Source organism: Phascolarctos cinereus, unplaced genomic scaffold (genome assembly GCF_003287225.1).
Source record: "Phascolarctos cinereus isolate Bilbo 61053 unplaced genomic scaffold, phaCin_HiC Scaffold_4;HRSCAF=312, whole genome shotgun sequence".
NCBI lineage: Eukaryota > Metazoa > Chordata > Mammalia > Diprotodontia > Phascolarctidae > Phascolarctos > Phascolarctos cinereus.
The window spans coordinates 225,776,130-225,788,697 of NW_027555847.1; the positions used below are offsets into that span (position 1 = coordinate 225,776,130).

At 38.0% G+C, this 12,568-nt stretch overlaps 1 protein-coding gene across 3 annotated transcripts in view; it reads right to left on the minus strand.

Moving 5' to 3' along the window:
* FBXL18 (F-box and leucine rich repeat protein 18) overlaps positions 1–12,568 on the minus strand; it is a 125,234-nt gene that overhangs the window by 24,724 nt on the left and 87,942 nt on the right. The window contains exon 6 of one of the 3 annotated variants that reach the window (XR_013486043.1): positions 2,256–7,024. The exons of the other annotated variants lie outside the window; for them this stretch is intronic. The gene's annotated coding sequence lies outside the window, so the exon portion shown is untranslated. Of the gene's footprint in view, positions 1–2,255; positions 7,025–12,568 lie in introns of those variants that run through there. 3 annotated transcript variants of the gene reach the window in all.

A 12,568-nucleotide genomic window follows, 5' to 3' on the forward strand; every position in this document is an offset into this window, starting at 1 on the left:
GATTTAGAGGGGGAAAGGCCCTTAGAGGCCATTAAAATTCAACCTCCTTTTTAAATTACCAACATATATGTCTACTTTCCCACCTAGAAAATCTTTCCATGAATGATCTCTACATTAATCAAAGGCATCATCCACGAAGACATTAGACAAAAGCAGACTTTCCTAAGTTATAATCCTCAATGTACCCTATCTTTATCATTTTGCTGCTGACTGAAAGGTATAGGAAATATAGGACTCTATTATGTTTAATGGTTGTTGATTATGAAAAAGTATTTGATTTGGTAAAATAAAATGTTTCTTTAAAGGAAAAAAAAATCCAACCTCCTCATTTTTCAGAAATGGAAACTGAGACCCAGAGAGGGTAAGTGGTTAACTCAGGGTTACACAGCTGGTTAGCATCTGAAGTATTATCTGAATCCTTGAACTTCCTGACTTCAAGTCCAATGCTCTATCCCACTTGGTTGATGAGCACTGTTAGGCATACTCTACATTCTTTATTTTTTTCTTTTTTGGAGGCAGTTGTGATGAAGTGACTTGCCCAGGGTCACACAGCTAGTAAGTGTCTGAGGTCACATTTGAACTCAGGTCCTCCTGACTCCAGGGTCAGTATTCTATCTACTATAGTACCCAGCTGCCCCTCACACTCTATATTCTTGATCCAGACAAGTTGAAATCTGTTCAACATGAAACATTAGTATGTCGAGGTCTACAAAAGGTCTAAAAATTGCAATCTGAACAGCCCCATGGAGCAATCTCTATTGATCTAGCTGAGCAAACTTTTTTAATGCTCCCATTAGAGAGGAGCCTGGTATCCTCACGAAGCTTAACGAGCAGAAAGGAACAGTGTATTCGTGTCCTCTGGCTACCATCAATGAACCAACAAGTATTTATTAAAGCCCTCTGTGTGTCCGTTATTGTGGAAGAAGCAAAGACACAAAGGCACAGCCACCATCTTAAGCTTCTGGTCCAGGGGTGGGGAACCTAGGGCCCCAAGGCCACATGTGGCCTCCTAGGTCCTTAATCCAAATTTGGATTCAGTCAAAAGGCCACACTTAAGGACACAGAAGGCCACATGTGGCCTCAAGGCTGCAGGTTCCCCATCCCTGTTCTAGTCCATTCTGGGACCTACAACCTAAACATATGGGGAATTAACAAACAAAAAGTCATCCTTTAAGGAATCTGTGATCTAATCAATGTGGGTCCTCCCTTCTTTGGGGACTGACACCAGTGCATTTGTGCCCTCTCATCTTCTTATCACAGGGTCCTTCCATCCCCTCTACAGCAGGACCTTCCCTCCAGTTAGAATGTGAGCTCCCTGAGAGTAGAAACAATCTCATTTTTTTTCTATTTGTATCCCCAGTGCTTAGCACAGTTTTTGGCACAAAATACATGCTTCTTAGTCATCAAGACACCTGGATATCTCCTGTCCTATCTCTTGTGATTCTTCCCCAAGCCATCCAGTCAATGGGACAGGGAGGACGGGTGAGGGAGAGCTTCACCTAAATCTCTTGACATGTTGTATATACTTATAAATGTCACATACATATATATAGATATACATAAATTTCCTATACACACATACATATATGATGACTTGGAGGTGGTTGTGGCATAATGGATAAAAAGCTGGCCTCAGAAGAGGAAGACTTGAGTTCAAGTCAAGTCCCTGACATACTAGCTATGTGACCCTTAACAAGTCACTTAACTTCTTAATGCCTTAGGCAACTCTAAGGCTCTAAGCTCATGAGAGAACTAGAGCTGCCCCAGAAGAGGGAATCTCCTCATTAAGAAGCCCCCTATACCAATGACATAACAGGACCAATCCCTATCCTATCCCCTTTGAGATATTACAAAACAGGAAAATATTAATTGCTAAGTGCTATGAGTTCAATGAATGAAAAATAATTTATTAGAAGATTACTATTTGCAAAGCAATTGCCAAATGCTAGGAATAAAAACAGAAAAAAGAAGACAATCCTTGCTCTCAAGGAATGTATGTTATTTTTGTTTGTTTGTTTAGGCAATGAGGTGAAGTGACTTGCCCAAGGTCACACAGCTAGTAAGTGTTATGAGTCTGAGGCCAAATTTGAACTCAGAGCCTCCTGAATCCAGGGCCGGTACTCTATCCACTGTGCCACCTAGCTGCTCCTTAGGAACTTATATTCTAATAGGAAATATCAATATATAGGAGGGCAGCTAGGTGGCATAGGGATGGAACACTGGGCTTGGAATCAGGAAGAGAGTCCTCTTCCCAAGTTTAAATCTGACCACAGATCCTCCCTAGCTATGTGACCCTGGGTAAGTCACTTCACCCTGTTTGTCTCAGTTCCTTGTCTGTAAAATGAGCTGAAGAAGGAAACGGAAAATCACCCCGGTATCTTTGCCAAGAAAACCCTAAATGGGGTCGTGAAGAATACGACACAACTGATACAAATGAACAACAACAAATGATACAGAGGAGGGTTTTAGGTGTAAACCAGATGGATAGAAAGGCCTGGTGGTCCTTAGGGAATGGTGGCAAAACAGATAACAACACATCTTTTCTTTTTTTAATTAAATTTTATTTTTTCAATTATCAAACATTTGTTTTTCTTACCCCCTCTTCCCTCCCACAAATGGAATAAGGAAAGAACAAAATCTTTGTAACAATTGAACATAGTCGAGCAAAACAAATTCCCATTTTGGCCATGTCAAAAAATGTGTCTTATTCTGCATGACCTTTCTGTCAGGTGGTAAATAGCATTTTTCATCATCAGTCCTCCGGAGTCACAGTTGACCATTGCATTAATCAGAGTTCTTAAGTATTTCAAAATTGTTCAGTTCAGAATGGCTGCACTAATTCATAGTTCTACCAATAATGTTGATGCCTTTTTCTCATAGCTCTTCCAACATTTGTCATTTTCCTTTTTTGCCACATCTGCCAGTCCAATGGGTATGAACTAGAACCTCAAAGTTCCTTTAGTTTGCATTTCTCTAAATATTGGTGATATGGAGAATTTTTTCGTATTTGCTATAGAGAGCTTAGATTTGTTCCCTTGATGAATAGCTCTAAGTCTTATCAATATGAATACAATAAATTCTTTATGTTTTGAAAACAAATCCTTTACTGGAGAAACTTGCTACAAAAATCTTTTTCCAGCTAGCTCTTTGTCTTCTAAGCTGCATTTGGCTTTGTTTGTGTAAAACCTTCTAAATTATATGTAATCAAAATTGTCTAATTTGCCTTCTATGATCCTGTTTATCCCTTGATTATAAACTCTCCTCTTATTCACAAATCTGAAAAGTAATTTCTTCCTTGTTCCTCTAGTTGTTTATTTTGTGACCTTCTAGATCTAGGTAATATATCGATTTGGAGCTTACTGTGATATGGTGTGAAATCTTGTCTAAACTTAATTTCTGCCAGGCTGCTAGCCAGTTTTCCCAAGAGTTTTTGTCATACTGTGACCCTAGTAGCTGAGATTTTTAGATTTACTGAACACCAGGTTACTAATTTGGCTTGCTTTAGGATGTTATGTAGCTAATCTCTTCCACTACTTCTCTAATTTTTAACCAGTACCAAATTGTTTTGATGACTACTACTTTATAGTACAGTTTGAGATCGGTACTTGTAAGTCTCTTTCCTTCCCACTTTGTTTCATTATTTCCCTTGAGATTCTTCATTTTTTGTTGCTCCAGTTGAATTTCATTATTATTTTTCCTAGTTTTATAAAGTAATTCTTTGGTAGTTTAACTGGTATGGCACTAAGTAAATTAATGGAGGGGGTATTGTCATTTTTATCATAGTAGCTTGGCCTACCTTGGAGCATTTAATATTTCCCAATTATTTACTGAGAATGGTTCTAGCGTAGCCTCACTGCATGTGATGCTTGCTTTTGATTTTTCTTTGATATTTTAAAATCTCTCTATATAAATATAGATAAAAATCTATATCTATACTTGGTAGGGTTTTTAGCATAAGAGTACTGTGATTTGTCAAAGGCTTTTTCTGCATCTGTTGTGATGATCATGGGGTTTTAGATATTTTGGTTTTTAATATAATTATGTTGATTGTTTGCCTAATGTTGAACCATCTTTGTATCCCTGGCATAAGTCCTACTTGGTCATAATGAATTATTTCTTAGATAAATTGCTGCAGTCTGCTTGATAGAGTTCTGTTTGAAATTTTTGAGTCAATATTCATTAGTGATATTGGCCTATTGTTTTCTTCCTGTGTTTTATCTTTTTTTGGTTTAGGTATTAGAACTATACTTTTCTCATAAAAGAGTTTTGGTAGGGTGCTTTCTTTCTCAATTTTTGAAACTGATTTGTGAAGTATGGATACTAATTGTTCTTTAAAAGTTTGATAGAATTCTCCCATGAATCCATCAAAACCAGAAGTTTTTTCCTTTGGTAGTTCCTTTTTAGCTAGTCCTATTCCCTTTTCTGAGATTGAGTTATTAAAGATCTCCAGTTGGCCTTCTGATTATTTGAGTAGTTTATATTTTTTAAGGCATTTGTCTAATTCTTTTGTGTTCTCAGTTTTGGTAGCATATAAGTATGTAAAATATATTCCGATTATTCTTATTTCTTTGGGCTTTGTTGTGATTTCATTTTGCTCATCTGCTATCTTATTCATTTGATTTCCTGCCCTCTTCTTTTTAATTTATCAATTTTTTAAATCTTTTTAAAGAACCAGCTTTTAGTTTTCTTTATTATTATTATGGTTTTAAAATTTTCTAATTTATCTATTTCTCCTCTAATTGCTAATATCTATTCTTTTGTTTTTACATTTGTTTATTTGTTGGCTTTCTAATTTTTTAAATATATATTCAGTTCATTAATCTTCCCCTTTTCTATTTTGTTAATGTATGCTTTTAGGGATGTGATTTTCTTCCCCCTAAGGACTACTTTAGCTTCATCTCAAAAACTGTGTTATGTTGTTTCATTATCATCCCATATGTTTCTTTCATTTGTTCTTTGGTCCACTCACTCTTAAGGATTTTATTGTTTCATTTCCATATATTTTTTCGTGATCCCTGAATCAATGACTGTTTTATTCTATTATGGTCTACAAGGATGTATTTACTATTTCTGCCTTTTTACATTTGTTTGCAACCTTTCTGTGCCCTAATTCGTGGTCAGTTTTTATAAAAGTTCAATGTTGTGGTGAGAAATCAATATGTTCTTTTGCAATCTGATTTAAAGGATATAAGTTCTTTTTAGGTTTAATTTCTCCAGCAACTTGTTGTTTGATATTTTCCCTCTTGTTTATATTTCTGTTAGACTTATCCAAGACTGAGAGAGGGAAAATGAAGTCTCCTGTCACTATTGTGTTACTTTCTATATCTGTAACTTAGTTTACATTTCTTTTATTAATTTGGATGCAAAGGCGCTTGGAGTATATTAAGTATATTACTGATGTTGTTTTGTTGACTATGAACCAATGCAGTTTTCTTGTTTTTCCCTTTTTATTTTTGAACGTTTGTTTTCACTTGATTGGCTAGCATGATTACAACTCTTACTTTTTTTAGATTCACATGATGCACAATAAATTTCTTCCCAGATCCTCAGTTTTATTTACGTCTATATTTTTAAATGTGTTTCTTGTAAGCAATATTGTAGGGCTTTGTTTTCTTATCCAATCTATCCCTCTTTTTCATCTTATTGTATTGCTTAATGCATTCACATTTATAAATTAAGTTTATATTTTCCTCCATTTGTCTCATATTGGTTTTTTTTTTTAAATTATGATTTTTACCCCTCTCTTCTGCTGTAAACGCAGCACTATGTTTCTTTGGCTACTTTGGCTTAATCTTTTTTTAAGGTGGCCCTGTTCCCACTGGCTTTCTTCTCCTTACCCTTAACCCCCCCTTTTTGTTTGTTACCCCTTACCCTCTTGAGTTTTGCTTATTGGTTCTTTTTTCTTTCCTTTATTTGGCTAATTCTTCCCCTCTTTTTTCCTCTCAGTCAAGTAGATTCCCCCTTCTTTTCCTCCTCTTCAACTAGTCCTGTTCATTAGTTTTTTAAATTTCAGTTTTTACACTCCTTTTCAGAGAGGATTTCTCACACTTACTCTCTTCATTATCCATCCTCTCTGTCTATTCTACACCCTCATTCTCTGGTTCATGACCCCTGTACTTATTTAATTGCTCTCTATTCTCTGTATTCCTCATGGAATCAAAATTTCTGAGGTATTCATTCTGGGCTCTCCTCTCTAAGTATTTGTCACTGTCTTGTAGAACTTACCCTGCGGATTCCCCTTTTCCACGGTGCCTCACTTTCAGACAAATAACAATACCTACAGGTGACAGAGAAGACACTGCCGCGTGGCGGGACCACCGTCCCTGATCATGCAATCTTCCATTGAACTATACCCTCCCTCTAGCCATTTTTTCCCCCATTTGCCTCAAAGTCTCCTCCATGGGTTGATGCCCTATCACTCCCCATTGACTAGCTGCACTCAGGAGTTCCAATTCACCATTCCCAAGGCAAGATGAGTATTCTTCTCAAGCATTACACCCCTCAGACAACACTCAACATAGGATCCCCATCTCTCTTCACAGAACATCTATCTTCACCCATAGGAGCATTCATCAATGGGACCCACTCTCACCACCAAAAAAGATCTCCCCTCCCACACTTTTTAGTTCTTTCTCCTTCCTCTTCACCCATTCCCCCACAGGCTCTTCTTTTCCTGAGAGACCATAGGGATCTCCGTCCCCTCATTGCTAGCCTTCAATTTGACCCAGACACATCATATACTCCCTTCTATTTTTTCCTCCCCTCCCCCTTCCATGCACCTTCCATTTTGTAACGTAGTCCCACAAAAGACATTGATTAACCTGTACATGTAGGGTAAAGAGGTTCCATCTATAATGCCCCAGGCCCACCTCTCCACTATTACCTCCACCTGCATTCTGCCTTCATCCCTGTCTTCTTGCGTACATTTAGAAAGAAGTCTCTTACTGGTCTCTCCGTTGCCCCCTCTGTTGATGTTGATGTCCTTAGCTGCTTCCTTCATTTACTCCTCTTGCACTTCTATTATCTGGGTGGTTAAAAAACAAAAACAAATAATCTCTTCAGGTCTAGTTTTCTAGAATGCTTCAAATACTTCTTTCTTATTGAATGTCCATCTTTTTTCATTTATGGTTACTCATATTTGCAAGGTAAGTCAGCCTGGCCTGCATCCTGAGTTCCACTGTTCTTCAGAATACATTATTCCATTCCCTCCAGTGTTTTCGGGTCGGTACAGAATAGTCTTCTGTTATTTGAATTTTCTGGGCATTCAGAAGTCTTTCTCCAGGTTGTTCAGAGAACTTATTGAATTGAATTGTTACATTTTACCACCATGTGTCTTGGAGTTTGCAGCCTGGGTGTGGGGGTGTGTGTGTGTGTGTGTGTGTGTGTGTGTGTGTGTGTGTGTGTGAAGATTCTATGGCTTTTTTTAATTGGTATTTCCTTTTCTGTGTTCAAAAGTTTGGGGCACTTTCTTGAATTATTTCTTGCATTATGGTGTTCTGATTTTTTGACTTCTCATGTTCTTCTGGGAAACATAATCTTTAGGATGTCTTTAAGTATCCTGTCTTCAAGATTAATATGTTTTCCTTGATTAGAGAGCAAATTTTCTTTTAATTTTTTTTTTTTTTGCTTTTTTTCTTCTAGATTATCCTTCACTTCTGTGTATTTTCATTCCTAACCAGTTGTCTGTGCTTTTGTTTCTTTGGTGATCAAAGATTCAAGTTCTTCTATTCTGCTAGTTATTTCTACCACGCAGGCCATAAATTCTGCTCTCACAATTCTCATTTCTCTTTTAAACCATTCAAGAATAGCATGTCATGGTTCCATGATCTCCTCAAATCCACAGGGTCCTCTGTCTCATCAAGTGTTAAGTCGATTTCCTTTGTTTTGTAATATTTATTCATATAGGACTAAACTCATTTACTAGATCTGGAGGCCATATTTCCTTCTGCTATTAATGTTTTCCCTGTTGGATCCATCTGCTTATATTTTAGGTCTTTGAGTTTTTTCTGCCTCTTGAGATCTTTGGTAATTTTAGTCTTTTCCCCCTATTTTCTCTTTTTGCTCACTTTCTTACTTCCTCACCTCTGATGGTGGTTTTCCTGGGGGCTAGATTTTAAGGTGTCTTAGCTTCCTCTCACAATGGGTAATTCACTGTTCACTACCCTAAGTCTCTTCTCCAAGTGATTTTCAGGGGGATACAACTGGCCCCAACTGGATGTTGGGCTCTTTGCCTTGTATTTAGTACAGTCCCACAGAGCCCCCCATAGCACTTCACCCCCATGATATCCTGTCCTGTTCCCTCTGTTCCTCAGTTCCCTGGTCTGGCAGTTCAGAGCTGCCAGACTCATGGTATTACAGCCAGGACTGATTTCAGTTATTTGGAGCTGGGATCACAAAAGAGGGCAGAGGGGTTGGAATGTATAGTGTGGAATTGTCCTTTTTTCAAACTCTGCTTTTTTCTTGCTCGGTTCCTTCTGTTCCTCCATTCTCCCACAGAGATCTTTTGCAGCAGAGAGCTCTGCTGGGGTTTGCTGGGCTAGCTCTTATAGCCTCAGCTAATTTCTGCAATGTGGAACTTGGATCTCCATGGTGCTACCAGATTGTATTTCATTGCTAGCCTGTGAGGTGGCTGGTGCATCCTTGTTGTTTTCAGGGCGGTAAGCACTGGAGGAGGGAGTACTAAGTGAGTTCAAGGTAGGCGTAAGTTCATGGTTTGTTTGGTTTTTTTTTTTCAATTGTCTTTTGGATTCCTGGTGTCAAATACACCACATGCAGCCCACAACATTCCTGCGTGCAGCCCAAACCAGATTAAAATATAACTGGGAAATATTTAACAAAATTTTTTTAAAAGTATATATACATATGTATATATACACATATATATCTATATATGTATGTATGTACAGACAATGTTAATTTGATATTTTAAGTCAATATGTAGCCTACAGGAATCTTTATGTACAGGTTAGTGGCCACCATTTCTATTTGATTTGGATACCACTGTGTTAGACCATGGATACAGCTCAATTTGCTTTATCACTGGTGCATGAGAGGTTTGAGAGGTTGTGAAGATTAGAGAAAATTTCTAGACCTCCATCTTATTGATCATGTGACCAATCTCATAATTCTTAAATCTTTTTCCACAATCTATTTTCCAGGCCAGTTGTTTTTGATATGAGATAGACATTTTCCTCCACTTTTTAAATCTTTTGATTGTTTTAATATTTTCTATCTTATGGAGTCATTAACTTCTATTTGGTCTATTCTAATTTTCAGAGAGTCTGTCTAACTTGAATAAGGTTTTGTATCTCTTGTGCTAAGCTGTCAATTCTCTTTCCAAATCTTTCTTCCATAACTCTCATTTCTTTTCCAATTCTTTCCTCTAGCACTTTCATTTAATTTGTCATATCATCTTCTAGGAATTAGAAATATTATTTCTTCTAGGAATTCTAGTTGATCTCATAGCCAAACTATGTTTTTCCTTTAAGGCTTTGCTTGTAAGTGTTTTGGAGTTATTCTTCTCTTCTGGATGGGGTGTGTAGGGTGTTCAGGATGATAGTGAGAAGAGGAACAAGACCTTCCTTTGACCTCAAACCTTCATCTCCTCTCCACATGTCCCCCAAAAGAAGGCTTCTGTCTTGGCCAATGTGATTTCCATCTCATGCTGCACTTATCTCCAACCTAATCTCCAGCCTCCCTTGGGAAGAGGAGTAGCACCCTATGCTCAATTATGAATATACTCACACTTGTTCATACTCTACACATTTCAGTGATTCTGAACCCCTGTAGGTCATCATCCAAACTCCATTCCCCACCTCCCATCAGTTAGTTACTCATTCCCATCTCTCTCAACCTTCCTTCCCCAAAGCCCCGACCAAATGCTACTACCCACCCCTTCCACTGTGCCCTCTGGAATGCCTGTTCCATAAGCAATAAACTTCCCTTCCTTCTAAATCTTTTCCTTTCCCACACCTTCCATATTCTAGCAATCCCTGCCTCCCTCTTAATGACACAGACTCCCTGGTGACCCTTTCCAGTACTGGCTGAACTTCCACTCATTCCTCTAGGTCCACTGGTTGAGGCAGGGGAGTTGGAAGAATCCTTACTCCCCACTGCCACTTTCAGGTTTTCCCCCTCCCTCCATCACTGTCCTCCTTTGAGGTTCATGCAATCCATATCTACCATCCAATCAAAATCCTAGTAGCTGTTACTTATAGAGACCTCTAGGTCTCCTTCTTTCTTCAGTGAGTCCAATATGAGGCTCACAATTTTTCTCTCTTCCCCAGCTCCTGTCCTAATACTAAACTTACATATTGTAAGTTTAAGGACTTAAACATACATATTAATTCCCCCTCAAACACTCTAACTACTCAGTTTCTCAGCCTGCTTACTTCCCATGACCTATACCTCCATTCTACCTCAATCAAACAAAAATTGTGCTTATACTCTTCACCTTGTCATTACCCACAAATGTATCACCTCCACGTTCAAGGATTCCAAAATCTCTTTATCCGACCATATCTATTGGCCTTCCTCCCTCTACTTTCCCTTATCAGACTCTACTCTTCCTGTATACTGTGATCTCCAATCACTCAACACCTCAGTTCTCTCTCAGGCATTATCCCTATACTAGTCAGTCTCTCCCCTTTTCCCCATCTTGAGCCTTTGGTGAACCAGTTTAACACTGCACTCTCCTCTTCCTTCAGTCCTTACCATGTCACTGACTGCACCCTGCCAAGCCTCAGCCTTGGATCATTCCCACAAGCCACTGCCTTCACTCCTACACGTGTGCTGCTGAATGAAGATGGAGAAAATTTTGCAAATGTTTTGACTGGGTCTACTACAAATTTATGTCATACCACCTTAACTAAGCTTTCACTGCTGCTAAACAATCCCACCATACTTTCCTTATCAATTCATTATCCCACTCTGCACATTAGCACTTTCAAATCTTTTCATCCTTCCTCAAACCTCCCCTGGCTTCTCCTCCCCCACTTCCTCAGCTGAGAATTTTGTCTCATATTTTCCAGAAAAAAATTGAAGCCATTCACAGGGAGCTCCCTCTTCTCCCATCTTCCTCATATCACTAAGATGCCTTCTACCACTATCTCTTCCTTCACCACTGTCTCACATGAAGAGGTGGCCTTCCTCCTTACCAAGGCTAGCCCCTCTTTCTGCACAAGTAATCCCATTCCATCCCATCTCCTTCATCAGATTGTTACCTCTGTCATTCCCATTTGCTCACTTATTTTCAATTTCTTCCTATCTACTGGCTCCTTCCTTAATAACTATGAACATATCCATGTCTCTTCCCATCTTCAAAAAACCCTCACTTGATCCTTCCATCCCCAATAACTATTGTCTTATATCTCTTATACCCTTTGTGGCTAAATTCTTTGAGAAGACCATCTATAATAGGTACCTCTACTTTCTCTCTCCACTCTCTTCTAAACCCCTTACAATCTGGCATCCAACCTCTTCATTCCACTGAAACCACTCTCTTCAAAGTTACCCATAATCTTTTAATTACCAAATTCAATAGTCTCTTCTTTTAAAAAAAGTTATTTTATTTTTTGTCACATTTTGAGTTCTGAATTGTCTCCCTCCCTTCCTTCCTCCCAAATCCACATTAGAGAAGGCCAACATTTGATATAGTTATACACGTGGAACCATACAATACACACTTCTATATATCAGGTCTTTATCTGGAGGTAGATAGCATTTTCCTTCATAAGTCCTTCCTAGCTGATATGAATGTTTATATTACTCACAATAGCTTAGTTATTCCGTTACTCTTTAAATAACATTGCTGTTACTGTACACAATGTTCTCTTGGTTCTGCTCATTTCACCCTGCATTATTTCACCTGAGTCTTTTCATTTTTCCTAAAATCAACCAGATCGTCATTTCTTATAGTACAGCAGTATTCACAATCATATACCACAACTATTCAGCCATTCCCCAATGAATGGGCATCCCCTCAATTTCCAGTTCTTTGCCACACAAAGAGAGCTGTTATAAATATTTTAGAACACACAGGTTCTCTTCCTTTTTCCCTGATCACTGTGAGAAACAGACCTAATAGTAGTATTGCTGGTTAAAAGGGTATGCGCAGTTTTATAATATTTGGGCATAATTCCAAATTGCTCTCTCAAATGATTAGATCAGATCCACCAACAATTCCACCAAGAGTATATTAGCATTCCAATTTTTCCACATTCCATCCAACATTTATCATTTTCCCCTTCTATCATTTTAGCAATCTGATAGGTGTGAGATGGTACTTCAAAGTTGTTTTAATTTGCATTTCTCTAATAAATAATGATTTAGGGCATTTTTTTCATATGACTATACATAGCTTTGATTTCTTCTTCCAAAAATTTCCTGTTTTGACTATTTACCAATTGGGGGAATGGCTCATATTTTTATAAATTTGACTCAGTTCTCTACATAGTTGAGATATGAGACCTTTATCTGAGAAACTGCATATAAAAAATTTCCCCCAGTTTTCTGCTTTCCTTCTAATCTTGGCTACATTGATTTTATTTGTACTAAAAGTTTTTAATTT